This window comes from Cricetulus griseus (genome assembly GCF_003668045.3).
Source record: "Cricetulus griseus strain 17A/GY chromosome 1 unlocalized genomic scaffold, alternate assembly CriGri-PICRH-1.0 chr1_1, whole genome shotgun sequence".
NCBI lineage: Eukaryota > Metazoa > Chordata > Mammalia > Rodentia > Cricetidae > Cricetulus > Cricetulus griseus.
In genome coordinates, this window is record NW_023276807.1 from 224,643,622 (window position 1) to 224,666,374 (window position 22,753).

General features: G+C 48.1%; 1 protein-coding gene and 1 long non-coding RNA gene across 2 annotated transcripts in view; one reads left to right on the forward strand and one right to left on the reverse strand.

The window, feature by feature from the left end:
* Pebp4 (phosphatidylethanolamine binding protein 4) overlaps positions 1-22,753 on the forward strand; it is a 204,504-nt gene that overhangs the window by 124,753 nt on the left and 56,998 nt on the right. The window lies entirely within an intron of this gene.
* Positions 17,213-22,753, reverse strand: part of LOC118239648 — a 30,844-nt gene continuing 25,303 nt past the window's right edge. Inside the window, exon 3 of the long non-coding RNA XR_004772369.1 lies at positions 17,213-20,825. This is a non-coding gene — a long non-coding RNA (uncharacterized LOC118239648). The remainder of the gene's footprint in view (positions 20,826-22,753) is intronic.

Here is a 22,753-nt window from a genome sequence, read left to right on the forward strand (position 1 = left end):
AGCCTGGTGCCCATGCCAGTCTAGAATGCTGCTCGTAATGCCTCCTCTGGGTTTGCTGACATCTGACTCTCAGACTCTGGCAACACGAAATGTGAAGCCACATTTGGGTACGGGGTGTCCACCACATCAAAGGAACTGTATTTTTTGGGGCTTGATGGGATTTGTCTGCTTCTGTTGCCATCGTAAACACTCCACATAGTGGTCCTCTTAACCATAGAAAGGCTCTGAAATCACCACATTTCCACATCTAAGAAGCACCTCTTAAAATGTCCTTGACACTTAGAAGCACAGAACCCATCATGTTTGTACTGATACTTCAGAAGGTGTGATAGATCCATTTATATGTTACACTAGTAAATGGGTGGGAAACAGCAAGAAAACATCCAATAAATGTGAAAATTTTCAATGAAATGTTTCAGAAAATATGTGAAAGGCTTGAAGAAATAGGTGACAGATACATGAATATGTAAGTAGGTAGATAGATACATAAATATATGCATAGGTAGATAGACATGCAGGTGTACATGGACACATGTCAGCTTGTAAGTTGATAGTCTCTAATTTGATAGACAATGATGTTATTTCAATCCAATATAAAATTGTTATAGACTGCAGAGAGGATTCAACAGTTATGAGAACTGGCTGTTCTTCCAGAGGACCCAGGTTTAATTCCCAGCACCCACTTGGTAGCTAACCACAATATACCTACTCCAGTTCAAAGGAACCTAACACCCTTTTCTAGCCTCCATGCACACTGCACAAACACACACAGTGCACAGACACACATGCAGGCAAAATACCCACATACATAAAATAAAAATAAATAAATAAATCTTTTCTTAAAAATGTTTTTATTGGAGTTTAAGGTATCCGGTGTTCCCTGGGAGGAAAAAAAGACTCATACGGAATGTTCAAGAAAACTTTGTAAAAGAGGACTAAAGGGAGGAGGTCAGATGGAGCAGTTTTATTGACATTGATGCGTATTGTGAAACTACCGTAATTTAAAGCATAGTTGTGGTGGGAAAATACACAGACATGTCCTTGAGATGGAACAAAAATATCTGGAACCAACTAGAATTTTCAGTCCAGCCTGGAGAGGCCATTTCAAACAGAAGAGAAAGGATGGATTACCCTACAAGAGGTTTTAGGGAAATAGCATGTGAGCCAAGATTAGCCTGGTCTACATCATGAGTTTCAGACCATTCTGGACAACTTACTGGGACCTTGTCTCAAAACATAAAGAATTTAGGAGGTCTGTATCTTGGTGATGGAGCAATTGCCTAGCATGTGGAAGGCCTTGGGTTTAATTACCAGCACAACAACAAGGGTATCGAAGTTCTCATCCCATAATCAAAATAAATTCTAAATTAACCATGTGAAATTAGATATGTGAATGCTATTTGTTTGTTTTGGTTTTTGGTTTTTCAAGACAGGGTTTCTCTGTGTAGCCCTAGCAGTCCTAGAACTATCTAAACCAGGCTGGCCTTGAACTCACAGAGATCTACCTGCCCTCTGCCTCTCAAGTGCTGGGATTAAAGGCTTGGCCCACCACTGCCCAACTGTGAATGTTAATTTTTAATGTTAAATCATAAAAGAATAAAATGCACTAACATTTTTATATAGTTGTGTAAAACCTTGAAACTGTAAGTACAAAACCTTCAAAGGTCAATTAAAAGACAGCGCACATTGGAAAAACACGATGTGCAGATGACAAAATGTCACAGCCATGGAGATATATAGCACTTACAGTGGGCTAATCGCTGCACATACCTCATGGGGTTGTAGGAAGGAAGAAAATGAATAGCATGTAAACTTCTCAGTGTCTGGCATAATACATTTTAGCAGTTATCAATCTATTTTAGCACTCAATAGAAAACATTACATAAAAAAAATAGCACAGGACATAAATAGGAATGTTTTGGGCGGGGCTGGAGATGGGACCCAGAGCCTCATGAATATTAGACAAGCACCCTGCTGCGGAACCACACTACCAGTCCAGAAAATTCTGTTTAGATAATGAAAAAAAGGACATCTATACAGGCAGTGAGAAATGTAGACCAAACAAGAAATCATCTACTTTCCTGCCCCATGGTGACTATGGCCATTAAATTGGCAATTCTTGAATGTGGCTTAGGCTTTTGTGGGGGTTGCTTTTTCAAGACAGGGTTTCTCTGTGTAGCTCTAGCTGTCCTGGAACTCACTCTGTAGACCAGACTGGCCTCGAACTCACAGAGATCCACCTGCCTCTGCCTCCCAAGTGCTGGGATTATAAGTGTGCACCACCACTGGTGGCTTTATTTTAAAATTAATTAATTTATTAATACCCAGGATCCTCTCATATGGTGCTAGTGGCAGTATAAATTGCTGACATCTGTCTGCCAGATGTACCAAATGTCAAAAGCCTTTAAAATGTATACAGGCTTTGACCTAAGGTTCCTTCTAGAAATCTGTACAAAAATTATATTGAAAGGTGATATCTAACAAAATAAAATCGCCCATGTTAGGTGCCGGGTTTACTCAGAAAATTATAGAGGATGTGAACAGCTTATCATTTACAATTCATTTCCAGTAGTTTATGCTACTTACAAATTAGAATGTCACAACATCAAAAAAAAAAACCCTAAAAATTAAAAATGACATCTAATAGTGGCATGTGGAATAGTATGCAGCCATTAAAATAAACATAATATACAAGGACCTCATCAAGATATTTACTCCATGTTGCTATGTGGAATGAAAAAGCCAATTAAAAGTGGTTTAAAAAGATATGGGGCTGAGCTACAGCTCAGACGGCAGAGTGCTTGCCTAGCATACACAAAGCCTTTGTTTCTATCTCTAGTGCTGCGTAAGCTGGAGGTGGTAGTGTGTGCCTCTGGTCTAAATAAAGGGAGATGGAGAGAGGAGGCTCAGATGTCCAGGGTCATCAGCAGCTGCATAGCAAGTTAGAGAGCAATCTGGGATATACAAGGTCTGCACTCTCAAAACAAAAGTAACCTGAGTTCCTAGGCATACATTGGACGCGATTGTGCACATCTGTAACCCCGCCGTGTGGGAGGGAGGCTGAGGTAGGAAGATTCCAAACTCAAGGCTAGCCTGGGCCAATTAACAAGGCACTTCCTCAAAAAGAAAGAAAAATAGTGAAGCAGTGATTAATCAAAGAACACTCAGGGAATGTCTACAACTACATCCGTGAAGGACGTTGGTTCTGCCCACAGGGTTATTTCAGCCCAGTAAAAATAATTAGATGGAACCTACCCCATTTGGGTTTACGGAAAAATATGCACGGGAGAATAAACTGGAAAGTGTACCCACCAGCATGTTCCTAAGAGTCAAATCTAGGCGGCAGCTGTAGGATTGGAAGTGGTTTTTATGTTCTTCTTTGGGCTTAGATGTTTTTCCAAATATTATATAATATGTATTTTTATCACCATATTTTAAGTGCTGTCTAAAAAAAATTAAACTGCAGAGCAGAGCATATGACCATCACAGCTACAGGGGTGATGGGGAGGACTCTGAAAGGTCCCAAGGCTTCCTTTAGGAGGCCCTGGAGCTCTAAGAGCACCCTGCCCCCACCTCCCTACCACCACTGCCCTTATTACATCCCGCATATGCCTCTGCCATCCACCTGGAACTCCATCTGCAATTACAGGTGGCATGTCTGCCCTAGTGCTGGGATGAGAGTGAGTGCCCCATGGGCAGAGCCAGCACCCTGAAGTTCCGAGTGCTCTTTGAAAGAGCTAGGCATGTCAGATGCTGGATGAGTCGCACAGATATGGGGCGTCTATGAATATTGGTTCTAACTTGTAAGAGCAAGGAAGGTTTTACAGAGGAGGAAGAAGTGTGGAAGCCTGGAAACGGGTAGGATAGAACCAAAGTCACACACAATCCAGCATCATTGTGGGCTAAGAAGATAAAAGGTCCCTCAGGGATCCAGGGAGACAGCCCAGTCTGTAAAGTACTTGTTTTACAAGCATGAGGATCTGAGTTTCACTCAAAACCAGGATTTTAAAAGCTATGCATTATAGCACTCACTTGTAATCCTAGCACACATCCCTGGGGCTCGTGGCCAGCCAGCCTAGCCTAACCATTCCAGGCCAGTGACAGACTGTCTCAGAAAACAAGGTAGATGGTGCCTCAGGAACAACACCCAAAAACCAAGATTGTTCCCTGGCCTACACACACACAGAGAGAGAGAGAGAGAGAGAGAGAGAGAGAGAGAGAGAGAGAGAGAGAGAGAGAGGAGAGAGAGAGAGAGAGAGAGAGAGAGAGAGAGAGAGAGAGAGAGAGAGAGAGAGAGGCACACACACCAAGGCGCTTAAGCATGTGCGCACACATATATGCACAAATCGTACAGGTTACCATAGAAATATTCCACCAACCTGTTACCATCTCTTTTCATTGACATTTTAGAATGATCTAGAAGTTCTTACTCTACTGGACCCCAAGCCCCAGTAGCCCTGAGAGGTCATCAATGGCAAGGAGCCCTGACACCACTGTTGCACTCAGGAAGGGTCGTTCTCTATGTAGACTGGTCTGTGGCGTTACCCCATAGTCTGCTCACTCAATGCCTTTAATACACATTTCCTTGCATTTGTTGGCAACCTTTTATTACGAATCCCATGAATTTAAATATTAGCTACCCAAGACTGAGTCTTTTTAGTTTTCATCTGACTCGCTCTCTGCTTTATGCCCAGGGCCTAGGATGGTGTTTAATGAATCGTAAGTACCTTATTAAATGTTTGTTACATAAATTAAATAGAACTTAAATATTGGCTCACAGGAGTCGGCACAGTATCACACATATATGTGATAAATACATATGTATATATACACACTTCTGTGGCTGCCTTGTGAATATGCATTATGTATTTGTACATAAGATATGCAGAGAATCCAAAAGTGAATGTGCATGCATGTACACACACACACACACACACACACACACACACCCTATTTGGGAAAATATCAAAAGGAGAAGCCCACAGCTTTCTCAGGAGTCAACTGCATCCTTTGAGAATAGAATTCCAATAAAATAGAATTTGGATGGTGTCACAAATAAATTTGCCTTTCTAAAAGCTCCCAAATTAAAATTTGAGAGGCTTGAACATGAGGACGAGATGGCAATGAATAGATATGAATTTGCTTTATTTGTGCAGCATGAAAATCTCACTGTACCATTTCAGGGAGAGGGAAGAAAAGCTGAGGTGAGGGAAGCGAGACGCCGGAAGCACTGTGGCTCCTCTGCCCAGGCTGCCAGCTGTCAAAACCCACATTCCTGGGTCTGTCCAGGAGCCCAGTGCACACTGTAGCCCATTTCACTATCCCACCCCAGAAGCCCACACAATTCAGCTCCTCGTTGGGTGCTCAGGGGAGGGGGCGGAGCTGGGGGTAAGGTTGTCCATGGGAAACTAGTCCCCGAGGGTAAGGGTACCTGTGAATTACCAGCTTTACTCTTTTGGACCTCTGGTCAACCAAAAGTTGCTAGCTGTCTCTTCATCCTAGTACCACAGCAAAAGAAAGTGACTTCTGTCACACCGATCCAGCATCTCAAAGCCCTGAGGGATCATTGCATATCCCAGGCACTCACAGTTCTCAGTGCCTCATGCTAAAGACTGTGTTGAAGGGTAATAGAAACAGTTTGATCTTTAAAGATCCCTTGGATGCATAATATCTATACATAGTTCTTGAATTTTTATCCTAAAAACAATTAGCCAAAAAGCCCTTTTTATATGATATTTGCAACTACACTGACAGTAACAGCAATTAAACCCCGTCTGTTTGCTGAGAGGAGCCAACTCCCCCTTTCTCCAGAAGCCTGTAAAATGTACAAGTGGGGACTGTACCAGCAAGTCTTCAGAGATAGCTCAAGACCCTCCGAAGACAGGCTCCAGTTCAGTTGTGTCCTCCCTAACCCCAGATACCCCAAAATCTCAACCAGCCATAGCAACCCAGGAATAGCCATGGTGTTTCCTGTTTTACCTACCCCCTGCACCCACACACACACACACACTTTCAGCAACTTACTGGTCTACCTCTTCCCTGGCCCTCTCCCCTGACTTCCTATATCTGTCTCTCAGAATAGTTTTCCATTTGCTATGGGGACAGACAGTCCTAAAGGCACTTGTGTTCTACGGACTTGGGGTCTGCTTAAAAAGAAACTGTGTCTAGGTCTGTGCCGATGGCTGTGATAAATAAATGAATGAGAAGTTAAATGGGCCAATTAGTCAGCACACAGCACTTACAGTAATGGACAGGAACAAAAGAAGCCTTTGGGGTATATGCAGTAGAGACTGGAGTTCCAGGGCTGCTGGGGGAGGAGGGGCAGGGAACAGTCTGGGGTGGAAACAGAACTTGTACCTGCAATTTTGCTTCCATTTTTTACCCATGAACACTGAACAGACCTAAACCCTCCTCTGAGTGCTCTCCTAACTGGGGATAGACAGCTCCTGGGGGCTTACTGACATGCCACAAAGCAGCAAGTCTCAGGTTCTGTGAGAGACCTGTCTCAAGGAAACAAGGTGGGAAGTGACAGAAAGAACATCCGGTGTCCTCACCTGGCCTCTGTGTACACTCAAGAGCATGTGCAATTGCACACACACATGCATACATCACATACACATACACACACACACACACACACACACACACACACAGAGAGAGAGAGAGAGAGAGAGAGAGAGAGAGAGAGAGAGAGAGAGAGAGAGAGAGAGCAATGCAGTTGGCTAGTGGCACAGGCCTGCAATCCTAGTCAGTCAGAAGGCTGAGACAGGAAGAAGACCACCTTGACTCTAGAGTGAGTTAAAGGCCAACCTGGCAACTTAATGAGACCCTGTCTCAAAATAAAAGAACAGAGAGCTGAGGCCATAGCCCAGTAGTAGAATGTGTGGCAGTCAAGCACATAGCCCTGGGCTCAGTCCCCAACACCATGACCAAAATTAAAAAATAAAAACCAATGCAAAGTATGGTAGGTAGTCTGTACTCAGGAACAGGACTGCAGAGTGAGGTAAGAGCTACAGTCTATGCCAGGGAGGGTCTCCCCATGAGGTGACATTGGAATGAAAATGTCAAGGAATTGGGGGAGGGGCCTACAGATATCTAGGAGGTGTCTGAGAAGAACCAACCAATGACAAGAGCCTAAGGCAAGTATATCTCTGGGTGTCCAAGGTGGTGCTGGGAGGCTGTAGCTTCAGGAGAGTAAGCTCAGACCAAGGTAGGGGGAGGTGAAAGGGCAAATATAGTAGGCAGGCCTGGCCAAGCTCCACAATTCTGGTGAGTCTATCAGGAGCTCTTGGGGCATGTGAGCAGAGAAGGGACACATTTTACAGAGGTCCTAACAGGATTCCTCTGCCTGCTTAAGACTCAAGGTAGAAGCAGGAAAATGTCACAAACTGTAGTTTGTGACACAGTAGTCCAACTGAGTGAAAAAGAAGGCCACAGGTCTCCATGACCACAAGAGCCAAAACCACCTACAGTTGAACCATGTCTCAGAGCTGAAGTCAGCTAAGATGAATGTTGCCTTGAATGGTAAGTTAGCCAATTGAGAATGAAGAAACCCATTTTAAGGAAGGAAAATCACCTCAGTAAGTACCTGAGAACCTGGAGGTACGTTCTTTGGAAAACCTGTGATGCCTAGCTAATGAGTACCCAGATACTAGTTTCCCTTTGAGGCATAATATCAGCTCCATAGGCCCCAGCATCCCTAGAGAAGTCACCTAAAACTATGCTATGGTCTCAGGCACCACCCTGCCACCTTCTGACTTACATAGATATCCAATGATGGAGGATGGCGGAAACCCCCATCTCAGTTCAGGAAGCTTAGAAATGGGGTCCCCTATAAAGATCAACATAGTTTCTGTGAGAGGTAGCAATATATTAGCATAAACTGGAAGTTGAGAGACCCTAGGTCTTGGCACAGCATCCCCTTCATTCCAACTAGCTGGCCTGAACATCCAAGCAAACCTAACCATTTGCAAAGTGAAATGCCTGAGTCCCCGAACCCAGGGTAGTTTCCACTTGTCGAAACCCCATAGTTTCTCTGCTCCTCCACTTCCTTGACTTGCCAACAGCTTATTCTCTATCCTAATGATTCTAAAACTCCACGTGACACACTCAGTGTGGGACTCTGTCTCTCTGTTTCATTTTCTGGTTACATTATTCCAGATAATACTCCTCTTGCTTGCCAAGAGAAGGAGAAAAAAATGACATTAATTAAAGATTTGGTCTGTGTCCTAATCAAAAATTTTGAAAATGAATGTATCATACTGTACGTTCCGTAATGTAGTCGGCTTTTTTTACTTAGCAATATATCATTAACATTTTCCCATGTCAACACATAATCCTCCGAACCATGATTTTTACTGCAGAAGTAGTTTACCATATGGATGTACTATAATTTCCTCAGCCAATCCTTTACTGTTGGACATTAGGCTGTGTCTCATTTTTTTTTCCTCAAACATATATAATTATCACCAAGGCTACAATGAACACGTGAGTAGATAACTCTTCATTCACCTCTATGGCCGCTTTCTTAGCTTCAACCTCAGATGGCAGGAGCTTCATGTGTTCAAAGGCTTGATGGTACACATTACTAAAACACCATCCAGGGTTTAGAATTTCTATCTGTTTAGAATTCTAGCGGCCATATTTGAAGGGGGTTGAAGAGAAATAAAACGAGGCTATGGCTCTAGCCCCTCCATTGTACAATGTACATTGTACATTGTACATTGTACATGGCTAAACTGAAGCCTGGTAGATGTATAGTCAAGTATTTGTCCTGGGCACTCCTCACAAGTGTGTGAGACCTAACACAGCTAAGAAGTAACAGACCGTCTTTGAATCCCCCAACTGCCCAGCCTGTCCACCCCCAACCCCACTGCCATAACTCAGGCTTCTGGAATCTTCCTCTGTCTTCCACAGCCATGCTGACTCCGAGAGATACTGGCCTACAGAGGGCTCCTTCATCACCCCTCACATATCTTTCCCCCCAATAAACTGCTCCTCCTTCAGCCCTCTCTGTGCAAACATGTTGGTTCTTATCCCAGGGACATCTCCAGCATAGTTAGGAGATGTTTCCTATTGCAGAGCTGTCTCCATGAGCTACCAGGGCTCTCCTTTCACTCCCTGGCCAGCCACCCCACCCCATTATCCTTCCCAGATACCTCCCACTGCCTGACTGTCCCTGTCTTGATTAGTTTTCCCAGGACCCCTTCCCCACTGTGCTTCCCAACAAAAGTGGCTCTACTCCCAAAGACTTCAGCCACGCATCCCCTACCTCTGTCCATGGTTCCCCAGGTAGGCCTATGACCTATTTCACCCTGTACACCCTACAAGGCTTTCAGGGTGCATAAGACAGAATACTAGTTCAACTTTGCCTGTTCCCGCCCGTACCTCCCCGCTCACCTGCCTAGGGCATCCTGTGAGGTTGACCATAAACATCTTATCTCCTAAGGCAGGCCTTTTAGGAAGCCAGGTACCCCAAAGTGTGCACAGTACCCCAGCCTGAAGTTCAGTAGAGCAGCACATTTAGAGGTCATGGCAGTTTATTTCCCTGAATCTCCCACGAGGTTCCAGCACTGGAGAGGACCTAACCCCAGTGTGTGTTTGTGGACTAAAGAGCCAATATTATCGTGACCTAGTAAATCCTCTTCTCCCTGCCATTACCAGCCAACTGGAAGTCTAGACCAAGAGTTGTTTCTGACTTCAATGAGAGGGTATGGGTACCACGGAAATCACCCTCGTCTGTCAGAGTAAGCACTGCCACCCTCGCCTGCTTCCTCTACTTCTGACAATTCCCAGGCCTGAATAATAGCAGTCATCAGAAAAGGTCATTTGGAAACTTAAGACCTGCTGTAATTCTTGTCTTCTGCTTACTTCTCCAGTATACACTCTACATGATAACCCGACTTCCATGTCTAAAGCAGCCCTTCAGCTCTCAATTCTCCTCACTATATCTATTCTTCTAAAACTCCCATCCTATTGCCTTCTGAGTGAGGCATCTTGGGGATATTCTCTAAAGGGCCCACTAGTGAAGACTTCTCCCATGAACATGGGATCCAACCCAAGGGAACAGCTCTTTTCCTATGAAGGGCCACCGGCCATCCCCACTCTTTCTCTGCTCCCTTTCCTGTAGCATGGAGCTGTGTCAGAGACATTTGTCTGATGAGTGAGCATTGAAGGTTTGACAAGACTGAAGAAAAGGCTTCCTTCCTGCACCCTCAAGCTGCCTTAGCCACTTGTTAAACAGTAACAACAGCAACAGTAAGAGATGGGTTTTCAGATGTCCAATAATATGTCAAGCCATCCTCCACACATCCCAACTTCATTCTAAGGGGGACATGCACAGGATACAACAGTGTATTTAGGGGCTCCCATGCTGGTATTGCTAATCCAGAATCCTCCAGAATGGAAGAATTAGCATTTCCCTTTCCCACCACACTGAAACACCTTCATGAGCTCTGAACGACACACAGGAATCGATGTCCAGAGAAGTCAATCCCTTCATCCAGAGTCATATAGCAGAGATTTAAACCCAGCTCCTCTTGTCTCCACTGTCTGCCCCCTTACCTATGCAACTGCTGTCTCCAGACTCCACTAGCAGGCAGCCACAAAGCTGCTCTATGTTCATCTCTTGGTCCCATTTCCTCCCTCTTCTCTGTTAGCGCTGTCAACTTCCTCCGTTATGGACCCCAAGGAGCCTGCCTGCTGGCCAGTTGTCTTCATTTTCAAGGAGGAAGCTGGACAGAGTTGAGTCCCTCTGACTCAGTTGTACTTCTGACCATCTTGCCACCCCCTCCCAGCATTTCTCTCAAGCCTCCTCTCCTAAAGAACAGCATCTGTGGCCAGAAAGAAATGTTCCAAAATATCCCGCCCCTCTGTCTTCCCCGCCCGATGTATTGCCTTCAGTCTGGAATCTTGATAAAACCTCAGCTGTGACCTGGGCTTTGAACTGGAGTGACCAGGAAAGGTCCCGGCCAGATTCCCAAAGGTGTCTCACAGGGACAAGGAACTCCCAGACCTCTTCTCTAAGGACTGGTATCCTTGATTAGGGATCATTGAAAGCTGATGACTTTTTTTTTTTTTTCTCAGTGAACCAGGGCAGCACTGAATCTGACCTTTGCTCACACGCTCCCATCAATTAAAGAAAATGCAAAGAGACCCTTCTTACATGAAGTTATGTTCATCTGCTCTGCCATCCCACTGCAACTTGCAGATACAGGACAAGCAGAGTAGAACTGAGTAGCAAAGGTGGACACACCATGGTGCTGACTGAGAAACCGGCATAGTGACAGCCACATGACCAAGGGGCACCTGCAGGCATCGTGTGGACCTGGATACGGCTATACCACCCAGAAAAGGCGGCTGAACTCTGGGTGGAGCCCAAGGTGTCTCTGATGGTCCTCTCCATAGCGCTTCAACGCTTTTCTCCTTGGTGTCGTCACTGTTGACAGAGGGTTATGTAACCCAGAGTGAAGGCCTGGAGTTCTCCCCAAGCAGCAGAGTGAATCAGTTTTTTGCCGCCGCCCGTCATTTTCTCCGCAGGAATCTGCTTTATGCAGATTGGATTTAGGGGTTTTTCCTGGATGCTTCTGTTTCATTTAACATGCAAGGGCTAATAACTTGTCACAATTCAATAAGGCGGTGGTTACAAACACCCAGGCAGCTGCTTATTTAAATGCAGGTTTGTTAATTAGTTTCTCTTAACAAGGCTTGTGCTAAATCAAGCTCCCGCCTGGCAGCACCCAGGCCTGGCACCGCTCCCAGGACAGGAGGTCAGGACGTTGGCAACGGGGTCAGAATTCAAGGTGAGGAGACCTGTCCTGGCCACTCCTCTGCCTCAGTTTCCATAAAAATCAAGGTGCCACAAGAGAACTAGGCTGTCTCTTGCTGCTTGTTTCTAGAGTCTTCTCCGCCTCTGGTTTCTGAGCCCATCCTCCCGTCCAAGGCTGTGGTTTGTGTTTAGTGTTGTGGTTCTTCCTTCAACCCCATCTCCACTTCCTCCACTAAGCTGTCCTATGGTCCCTGAATATCACTATGCATTCAGCACTGGGGACATGGGTGTCAGGAACAAAAAAGAACTAGCCAACATAGGGTACTGCTGCATGCCAAAAGGCTGTCTCTGTAACCCTCGTAACAGCCTAGAACTGATGTCCTCAACCTGCCACTAGTATAGTCACTGAGACCCGAGGAGGTTACAGGGGGGCAGTGAGAGTCACTCTGAGCCTTCCTAAAGGTCTGACTCCAAACTCTGTTCCCCGAAAGTGAGAGGCACTCAGAGACCGGCACATGTCATGCGAGCATTGTTCATTTGTCAGCCTAATGATCACCAGGCTGAGGTCTTGCTTAAAGAACATGGCCCCAGGTTGAATTATGTCTGAAGCATAGACTTCTGGTCTGCTTGGAACCTACAGGCCTCTCACTGGGCACCTGACCACCAGCCCCAAAACTGCTGTTGGGGGCCTGCAAGGACATCTAAGAGGCTGTTGTTGGGGGCCCTGCCCTTTGTGAGACTCAAGAGGTCCATCCAAATGTCAGTACCCATGGAGGTGGTGCAAACAGAAACCAATGGCCAGGAAGAAATGGTCCTGTGGAAATCTAAGGAAGTGTGTGCCATCGATAGCTTCTAACCTGACAGGACAGCCGCACCCATTTTTCCTTAGAGGCAACTTGAAGGACCAAGAAAACAGCTACATGTGCCTACTTAGTCTCAAGAAAGGACTGGGAAACATCAAAATATAAAAAGGTTTGAAGCAGGGTAGGGAGTAGATCCTGAGAACCTGGTTGCCCAAACTTAATTCCAGAACAGCAGGAGCCCAGCTTCCATAGTCTCCCCCAATTTGGGGGTGCCCTTTTCAGTAGAGTTCCTTCATGAAGCAGATGCCTGCCAGGGCTCCCTGTCAGAGGCTGGGCCTGAGATAGCTGACCTCTCCCTGCCACAGGCCTTCCCTATGGCCCTGGCTGTGGCAAGACTGGGAGATCTGGAAGACTGGCCAGGTCACTACAGTCTAAGCTCCAGGTGTGTGAGAGCTGGTGTAGCTTTCCTTCTTAGGGTAACCTCAAGCCCTGCTGCTTCTGAAACTGGGTCAGCCTCTAGAGAACCTTCTAGACAATCAGAGACCCCAATGAGATACAAGTGGTGGTTTCTCCCTAGAGCAGCATGTCTCAACCCTTTTGGGGGTGGAATAACCATTCCACAGGGTTTGCTTATCAGATATTTACATTACAATTCACAACAGTAGCAAAATTATAATTTTGAAGTAGCAATGAAATGATTTTATGGTTGGGGGCAGTCACCTAAACATGAGGAACTGTATTAAAGGGTCATAGCATTAGGAAGGCTGAGAACCACTGCCCTAATGAAGCACCCATTCAAAGTTACTCAAATGTATAGAAGTTTTCCATTTCTACCCATTTGCCAATCTACTGAATCTGTTCATGGTTCCCAGACATTCTCAAGACCTTGCCCTAATTAGCATTCCTCTGGGAGTGTGTGAGACTTTCCACATGAGGTCCACGGTCCCTATGTGAAGACTACTACTGCTCTCTAACACACCCTGATGGGTGACCTGGACAGTCACCCATCTGCTAGAGGCAGAGGTCTGGATCTAATGGTTTTAAAGACTTGGACAACACTTAACTCATAGTAGGTATCCCACAAATGTGTGTTGAATGAAGAAGCAAAAGGATTCCATGTGATCTATAATACTGCATCTCTGTTTTTATACTTCATACAAGTGCTCTTAATTCATAGCGTCAAGCCCCTTAATTCATAGCATCATTATATCCAGCATTAAGGGGGGTCTGTGAGATGGCTCAATGGGTAAAGGTGCTTGCCACTAAGTTCAGGACCCAGGTGATAGGAGACAACCAGCTCTCACATGCATGAGCCTGCAGGCACACACACACACACACACACACACACACACACACACACGATGGTCTTTTGTAAGGAAGTGGAGGAGGCACACAAGGTCAGGCCTTCTGAATTCTCTGCCCTGTGTTTCTTACCTCGTGAGAGACCTACTACCACCCCAGTAATTTTCCCAAGTCACTGGGCACTGCTGTGTAGCCAAGGCTGCCATGGGGATTTTTGAGAGAGCCAAAGAGGAGCAAGGAAGTAGACTTCAGTCCATATTCACTCCCCATACTGAGAGGAAAGGAGCCAAGACACTAGGTCGGCCCTTCTCGTGAGGTATAACGGCAGGCAGCATGTCCTCTACAGTCCTCAAGTCCCCTGGGCCTTGTTGAGACAGACCCAGCTTTGTCACTTCGCAGGGATTCTTGGCCTGCTTTCTCTCCCCAAGAGAAGAAGGAGGAGAGCCAGCCACATCCAAAGGCCCCATATGGGCATCTCCAGACATGGGCTGGGGGCTGGGGGCCTAAGCCAGAGGGTCCAGAAAGAGGTCCAAAGCCAGGCACAAGAGTTTGGTCTCCCCAGATGTCTCTGGCAGTTGGGCCACCTGACATGCCAACTGAGGCAGGAGTGGCTGTGTGGGAGGCCTGGGTACAGGGGGAGGGAACTCCTACCCCCGCCCAGGCCTTGGAGCATTTGAAAGGCAAATGTGCTGGGTTGCCTAGGGAACAGGAGAAAAGGGACTTCCCTAGCACCGGTGACTAGTAAGGGATGGAGACGGGGAGCTGTGATGCTGAGAAAATTGTTTCCAAAAAAAAAGTAAAAAGCAGTGACTAAGCAGGCCTGGTTATGTAAAGCGATCCCTGAGGAAGTGTGGGGAAAAGCCTTGGACCCACCCCCGTGTCCCTCCTCCCCACTCCCAGCCCCGTGCCTGGGAGTTTCCATCAGCCCCGGCCCCCTCCTATTCTCCCGGAACTCCTAACTCCTCCACAGGACTGACAAGAGAGGCCGCCCACCTGCTGAGGGCAACCCAACATGGTGGGCAAGGCAAAGAACCGAAAAGGGATCGCCATGCCCCACTACGTACCCCACCAGACAGTGGTGGTTCTGGGAACTCTGTCCCTCCACCGGAGGTCAGCCCAACGGGGAGTAAGGGGTTATTTACTTACCATCCCAGGGTCAAGGGCTGCCTTCTCAGAAAACACAAACCCAGGTTTGATGCCCAACACTGCTGTTTGCTCTCTGTGAGACTTTGGGGGAATGTTCTCAGACTTTGAGCTGGGTGGTTCCTTTGCCTGAAGATGTAGGGGGTACCCAGAAGGCTGCTAGGGTAACTCGCTAGGATGACTTAAGGGCAGCATGGCACGAAGGGAGGTATTTCCTCCATGCCAAGGGAGAAACCACAGGGAATGCGGGTCATGCTTGGGACCTGAGAAATGTACCCAACACTTGAGCTTCCTCCATCCATGTTTCTCCAGCTGAAGGTTCCCAACCACCCAGTAGACATGTGGCTGGGTGGACCAACCCTAACCCTAACCCTTCAGGCCCAAAAGTTCCCACCTGGGGATCTGCCTCTCTTCTCAAAAGAATCTTCTCAAGAGGCCTTAAAAGATTGATGAAATGTTATGTCAGACCCCCAAATCCCTCACTGGGGCTCAGGAAGGGCCACAAATGCCTCAGTTCCCCCTGCTACGCATTTTGCCATCTTATAAAAGGAGACTCCTCCGATCAAGTAGTTTCGTTTTTTAAAGATGTATCTTGTTTTTAATCATGTGTATGTGAAGGCAGTAGGTTTGTTGCCATGAATGCAGAGGTCCCCGGACTCTAGAACTATCAGATGCCCAGGTCCTAGAGTTACGGGCAGTTTGTAAGCTGCCTGATGTGCGTGCTTGCAATCGAACTCAGGTCCTCTGGAAGAGCAGCGCATGCTCCTAATCACTAAGCCATCTCTCTAGTCTTGGACAAATGTATTACAAGGCATGGGCTGCCCTGGACTTTACAGGAAAGGTCTGGAAAACAAGGGCTTTTGCCACGAGGAAGGTGACTATAATCCATACCCCGCCTCCAGCTGAAAAAGTCAAGACTCCCTAGAGACTGCCCTGGTGCTGTGCCCAGCCAGTCCTCTTCAAGAATGCATCTTACATGTCCCCCGGTGGGCTAGTTTAAGCCCTGGTCCCTCTCCTTGGTTCTCTCTGGGAAAGGGAAGCAGTCCACTGCTTTCCATGTGCAAATGCCTCAAAAGAAACGGTCATGCAGGTTTGGAAACCCACCACGTATTTTCCCAGAGCCCTCTGCTGCTTTTAAAGCTTTGATTCCTGCCCTTCTCTCAGGCCTCCCCTTAACAGGGTGCCCAGGGATAAAGGGCCTGAGCTCTTAGCAGAGACTGAGGGACAAGGGCTGAGATGGCTCTACAGAGGCCCCAGCCCCCTGTCTTCTCTGATACTGTCTCTTCCCCTAAGGGCATATCTCCTTTCACTCTGCTCCAGATGAGGGTTCAAATCCAGCCTCTCCCAAGCCCAGTGAGCCAATTCTGTTTTCTTCTGGGCCCCTCAGCACCTCTTACATTTGCTACTGAACTTCAAGAGCAGGCTAAATCTCTTTTGTTGGCGACTTGGCTCTCCTGGCCCTTCCTAGTGTGAAGCCCAGGCCTGGGGATGTTTAAGCCAAACGGATACACATCTCAGTAGAGACACTGCCCAGATTCCCAAGAACTCTGCTCATAGTGGGCAAGCAGAGTGTGTGTGTGTGGGGGGGGTTTCCAGGAACCCACCCTAGCTAGCTATCTCCCTGCATGTCTAGTCTCCCCACAGAATGGGGACAGAAGGTACTTGTGACCTTTAAACTCAGGACGGCATGAAACCCACCAGCCTTAATAGTCACACATTCGTCCGACCCCACCACCTCTTAGCTAAGTGACTTTTGATATGTCACTGGCTTCTCTGTAGCTCAGATACTGTTTTTGGTTTTGGTTTTTTGGTTTTTTTTGTTTTTTGGGGTTTTTTGGTTTGTTTTTTTTGTTTGTTTGTTTGTTTTAAATTGGGGCCACCTTGGAGTTGTGAGGAGGAGTGCCTGGTCCTCAAAGAGAGAATCCAAACATGGGGTGGGTGCCTTGGACCCCACCACACGGTGTGGCCCTTTCTGTGAGGAAGCTGAGTCCCTGTGGCTCTGATTTCTGAGGACTGCACACTCTGGCCACCACCACAGGCACGTTTGCCCAGAGGCAGCTAACTGGGTGAGGAAAGCCCCTCCTCCCACCTCCCTGCCTCCCCCACCCCCTCACCTTCCCACATCTCCTCCCTAGAGGCTCATAATTGGTGTTGTGTGAGGATTAGTCACCTCACCAGCTCAACGGAGCCTCCCCCACAGCCCAGGCCCCCACACAAGCAGGCTGGCTGAATGTCTAATTGGAGTTCCTCACACCTCTGAGGACAGTCTAATGAAATGACAGAGGAATAAGTACCTGGGCAGTGTCGAGCTCTGACTCTTGGAGGGGTGCTAAGACTAACCACAGATCTTACCTTCCCAAAAAAGCCCCCTTCAGATAGCCCCAGCAGAGCTGGAAGAGAAGGGCCAGGTAGACCATCAAGAGGCTTGGAAATGAAGTTGGTACTCAGCATCCAACCAAACAATACTTCCAGAAACTTCTACCCAGGGGCCAGGGAGGAAGGTTGCTGCTTGGGCCCACCCATCACAGTAGAAGCTCCACCAACAGGCTCTTCCCCTCCCTGGATCCTCAAATGGGAGGGACCAGCTGCTGAAGGCTTGAGGAGGTCAGGGGTCTGTCCGAGGTCACAGTAAGCCACTTCCTACCAACATGCTTAGGTGTCTACTACAATGTCCCTCAGTAAGGATAATGGGGATACCTTGGAGGCAGAAAGGTCCAGGCTCAGATGGTAACTCATCTAGTTGGCTGTTAGGGACAGTTGGGATGATGATTCCAGAAGGAACAAGGTCACTTGTCACTATTTGTGTCAAGGCCAAGTAGAGGGGATAAAACAGGCACTTTATGCAAAGTTCAGAGAAATGGAAGAGGGAAGTATGGGTATGAAACTCCCAGGGGAGCAGGAGGCAGCACCCTACCCAAAGTTAGAGGCAAATGAAGAGAAGGGAACAGTGGTTATCATTCCCTTTAGGTGTGGCTGACTCAGGGCTCATTCTGTCATGACTACACTCCAAGTTAGATAGGGTGGTGGTCAGAGCACAGTGATTGGAGAGGAAAATGGGACGAGAGGGGCTGCCATGAGGGAGCCAAGCTGTCACATCCCACTGAGGGCCAGGGAAGCCAGAAAGCGAGACTCAAGCTTTGCCCACTCACCACACAGCTCCCAGCCTTGCATGTCTAATTGGATTCTCCCTCCCTCCTACAAGGTTATCCCTAGCGCCTGCCTGGAGTCTGGAAAACACCTCGTGGTCGGGTTCTCTCCTCCCGCTCAAGATGGAGGCTGGGGGCCGGGAGCACCTCTGCCATTCACATTTCCCCGTGCCCCAGCCACCACCAGCTCTGGAGCAACAGGCATGCTGTAGTAGCAACATCAGAGGACCCTGGGAGCAACATGACTGGGGAGGCGTTCCCTGGTTGTCTTCGGGTTGTTACAGGCAGAGCCTGTCCAATGTAGCTCGACAGATGCCTCGACAGATGAGGGTCCTGCACAGCCAACCTCGTCCCTATCCATCCTTGACTTTGGTTCAAGGATTCCTCATAGTCTAGAAAGTTCTTACCCACCACCTCCCCCAATGCAGTACAAATCCTACCTGTGGCTTAAGCTACCCAGGTACCCAAGCTTGCAGTCATTCCTAACATCATTTAGCAGTGTAATGTTAGCCCAGCTGTTCTCCAACCTCCTGACTAGGGGGATTTCCCTCTGGGAAGTACTGCCAAGGGGAAGGATCATGCCTTGCTGTGGCTGGGCTTGGAGAAATATCTCAGTCCTGAATAGCTCATCTGTCCTGGTCCCTGAGGGTCAGGGGTGAAATATTATAGTTTGAATGTAAAATATCTCCTACCATAAGCTGCGGTGTGAACACCTGTTTGGGGGAGCTCTGGGACCTTTAGGGTAGGAGATGTGGCTGGTAGAGGCGGTCCCTGGGTACAGATCGTTTGGGGTTATAGTCTAGTCCCATTTCCAACCAGAGCTCTCTGCCTCTGCCTCTGCCTCTACCTCTGAACCACAAGATGTGAAAAAGTCACACCACCAATCCCTTCCACTCTAGCTGGCAGGTCTTCCCTCCCATGATGGGGCAGTACCCTCTTTAATATGAGTCAAAACAAATTCTTTCTCCCTTAAAACAAGGGCGGGTACCATTTAGCTCACATCTTGGGCAGCGAAAAAGAGATGATGAGGAGGTATGTCTCCCTCCCCAGAGATGCTTTTCTTTCGTCAGTGAGTTCCTAGAGGGAGTGCTGATGTCATCTGTGGGAGCCACATAACACATAGAATCACATGTCGCAGGTGCTTGGGAAAAGAGTGTAGGAAGTGCCATAGCACTGTCCCTCACCTCGTGGTCCAGAGTGTTCTTCACATCGGCTGAAGAGGACTCAAGATGAGCTCCACGGTTCCTTGGCCTGTGTCTGAATTCAGTCCACCATTGTCACTCTAGCATTTCCCACAAACATCTGCTCTGAGGAAGGACTGCCTCTCTTCTCAGAGATAACTTACATATAACCCGACGTTACCAACTTAATGTTCCCAAAGTGAAGTGAAGATGCCTCACCCTCTCCAAGTCCTCTGCTTTTGGCCTCCTCTGGTCCCCTCTAGCTCCTTGCTCTCCAACCTCTACTTTAGCCCTCCCCTCTAAGCTACTACCTGTATTTCCTTTTTCTATCAAGTGAGGGGCAAGGGACAGAGTGGATGCAGTGACTAGTACAGGTGCACCTCCCCTGGCTCCTTATCTTGTGGGCACTGAACTCAAAACCCCGACAGGGCACCTTCTGAAAAATGGTCTTGTCTTCTCTGCTCCACAAGGCTCCCCTGAGGCAGCCAAGCCCTTTCCCCACCCAACCCTGTAGATGTGAGAGGTGCTACAGATTGGGGTATGGGGAGAACGGTGGAATAAAGGAGGGGTTCAGCAGAGATGAAACAGAAGGAAGGAAGGAAGGAAGGAAGGAAGGAAGGAAGGAAGGAAGGACACAGGGAAGGTAGGGCAGAGGTTGTTGTCTGCGCTCCTCCTTGGATAATTGGTACTAGACTCCCAGCTACCCACTGGTGGCTCTGGCCCAGCCCACTTACCTGCACAATTGCCTCCTTTTTAGCCCTCTCCTTCTAGACCAGAACTCAATGGTGCTATTCTCCATTCTGCCCAACACACATCCCATTGCTCTACCAGACTTGCCTCCCTGGTACCCATTATAACCTATCCTAGTTGTGCCCACATGCCATCCTTCAAGGGAGCATGAAGCCACTTGCCAACCCTTCCATACTCAGCAGGGCTCCACACCGGGGCATCTCAGAAGAGGAGGCGCTGGTTAGCACGGGATGACTCAACCAACATCTTGGATGCCTTGGTCAGAAAAACAGCCACCTGATAACCCCCCTCCCCTCTTGTATCAACCCAGCTACTTTGCTTCCCAGGTGGCCACAGGAGTATGTTTTCATCCCTTGAGAAATAAGCTGTGAATTTAGAGGAGAGGGGAGCAGACAGGGAGAGCAGCAACCTTAAGGGAAAAAAAAAAAACTCAAAATTTCAGGGCCCTAACCAATGGAGAAATGGGTAGGTGGGGTGTAAGATGGTAGTGTGGCCGGCTGAATAGAAGACCAATGGTTTGATGGCTGATTGTTAAGACTAAGAAAGGCAATGACTAGGTTAGCCCACCATCCCTGCGGCCATGCTCACTGGCCCATCAAACGTCTCACATGCAGGCACTCACACAAACCTCCTCAAAGACCATGTGAACTTACTGTCAGAAGACCGGCTCTATCTGGGTCAATGCAGATTGGTCTTTGTAGTCTAGAAAGCGCTTGTGTTTTCCTCTGTTTGTCTATGAGTAATAAGAGAACCGAGGGACAGGAAAGAAAAGGTTCACATCAGTTCCTGGGGCCCTGTGTAACCCTAAAGTGCTTCTGCGTGATCCTCAAACCAACATCTTAGGGGTGTTTTCTGCAGAGAAACCATCACCCAACTGGGGCCCCCCCACATGCTTCTTTGGAAAAGAGGTAGAGGAGGAAGTAGATCCTCTGGGCTAGTGGTGGTTGCCCCATCCTCAGACAGTCCTCCAAGTATATCAGAGACCCTTCCAGGAGTGAGCCCAGCCCACCCTGGCCATCCTCCTCAGTGGGGACAGATGCCCCAGAGGAGCAAGCTGCCAGCATCCGGAAAACCCCCCCAAGAGCCAAGGAGTCGGGCAATCCTTCCTGCCCACTCAGAAATTCCGGAAGCCCTTCCAGCCGGGAACCCGCCTCCCCAACCTCTCTCTAGCTTCCTCTGTCTGTCTCCTCCTTGCGACTCCTGCGAGTGCACAGGAGGGTTGAGGGAAGCCCCGTGCGCCTGTGATGAACGGAGCTAATTTCTGGTTTGCTGGTATGCCGCAGAGACGCTGCCTCCATCCCCCTCCCTCCAGCAAACCCTCTCCCACACACAGACAAATAGGCTGCATATTTAATTGGAATTCCTCACACCTACAGGGTAAAGCCTTGTCAGTAGAAATAGAGCCCACAGCCAGCTGGCTTCCCCCATTCCACCCACCTTGTCTCTTAAAAAGAAATCCCCCCCCCCATACGTGAACACCACCCACAGGCCCTTGCACGTCCCTCCCAGCATGGTTGTAAAGGAGGGATTGGTTGGCAAGGCTGCCTCTTGCCTGGGCTGCTACAGCTAGGCCCACCCAACAGAGACCACCCAGGGACTTCTCACCACAGACAGACCCTGGTGGCTGTCTCACTGCTAACCTTGGGAACCCCTCAACCAAAGCTCTTGAGGGCCCAGAGCCACTGAAGGATGCTGCCCAGATATTCAGGCTCCTTGATATAGGAGACCAGGTGGGTGAAAGAAGAAAGGAGTGGAGAATTCCCAAAGCTAGAAACTTCCCTTTGAAAAGCCCTTGGGACCAATCTCTCATAATCCAGGTGGGACACTGAGGCTGAGAAGGCAAAATAAAGCTTATTGTGTGGCTAACTTGATGCAGAGCTGGGCTGAACTTGGCCACCACCCCCTAGCTGTGCGACGGGTCTCTCCCAGAATGACTGAGGGAGAAAACAGACAGGACCAAAGTCAGGTGGACTTGAGAAGGAAAGCAGACAAGAGATGGGAAGGCTGTGAAAGTCAAGGTCCTGGAGTAGACCTGTAGAGGGAATTCAGAGTGGCCTGTTTCCCATGTGACCACAAGGGGAAAAACAGGGCATCAGGAGATAAAGAATGGCAGGCCTGAGATAGACTGAACTTCTAGGATAGCCTCAGGGACAACCAGTCCAGAAACACAACTGAGCACTTTAGTGGGGACAAACGGTTGAGGGATGCTCCTCCCTGCAATCATTTACAGAATGGGACTCCACCACCACCAAGCCTCGTGTGACCTCAACATCCAGGTCAGCAGTCACAGATGGCTTTGCAGCCTAAGTGCCTGCAGAAGGCTTCCTATCTTGCTGTCTTGTCCCCATGGGCCTCTTTCTTCTTTCCCTGGCTCAGACTCAGCCTGGCACAGGCCCGCGCCAAAACCGGTGTGTGTCAGCGAGTAGACAGCTGCCTAGGGGGCTCTGAAGAGCGCTGTGACATCCTGGCTCCCCCACAAAATATCATCTCAGTTTGCCTGAAAGTTCACCATTAGTGACTCATTTCTTTGGGTTAAACATAGCCCTCCCTTCTCAAATGCAGCTGCTTTGGAAAAGGAAAACTCATTGAGATCTTAGCATCCCAGTGTGAATGAGGAGCCGAGAGAGATCTGGGAGGAGGCCCAGAGGAAGGGAGGAAGTG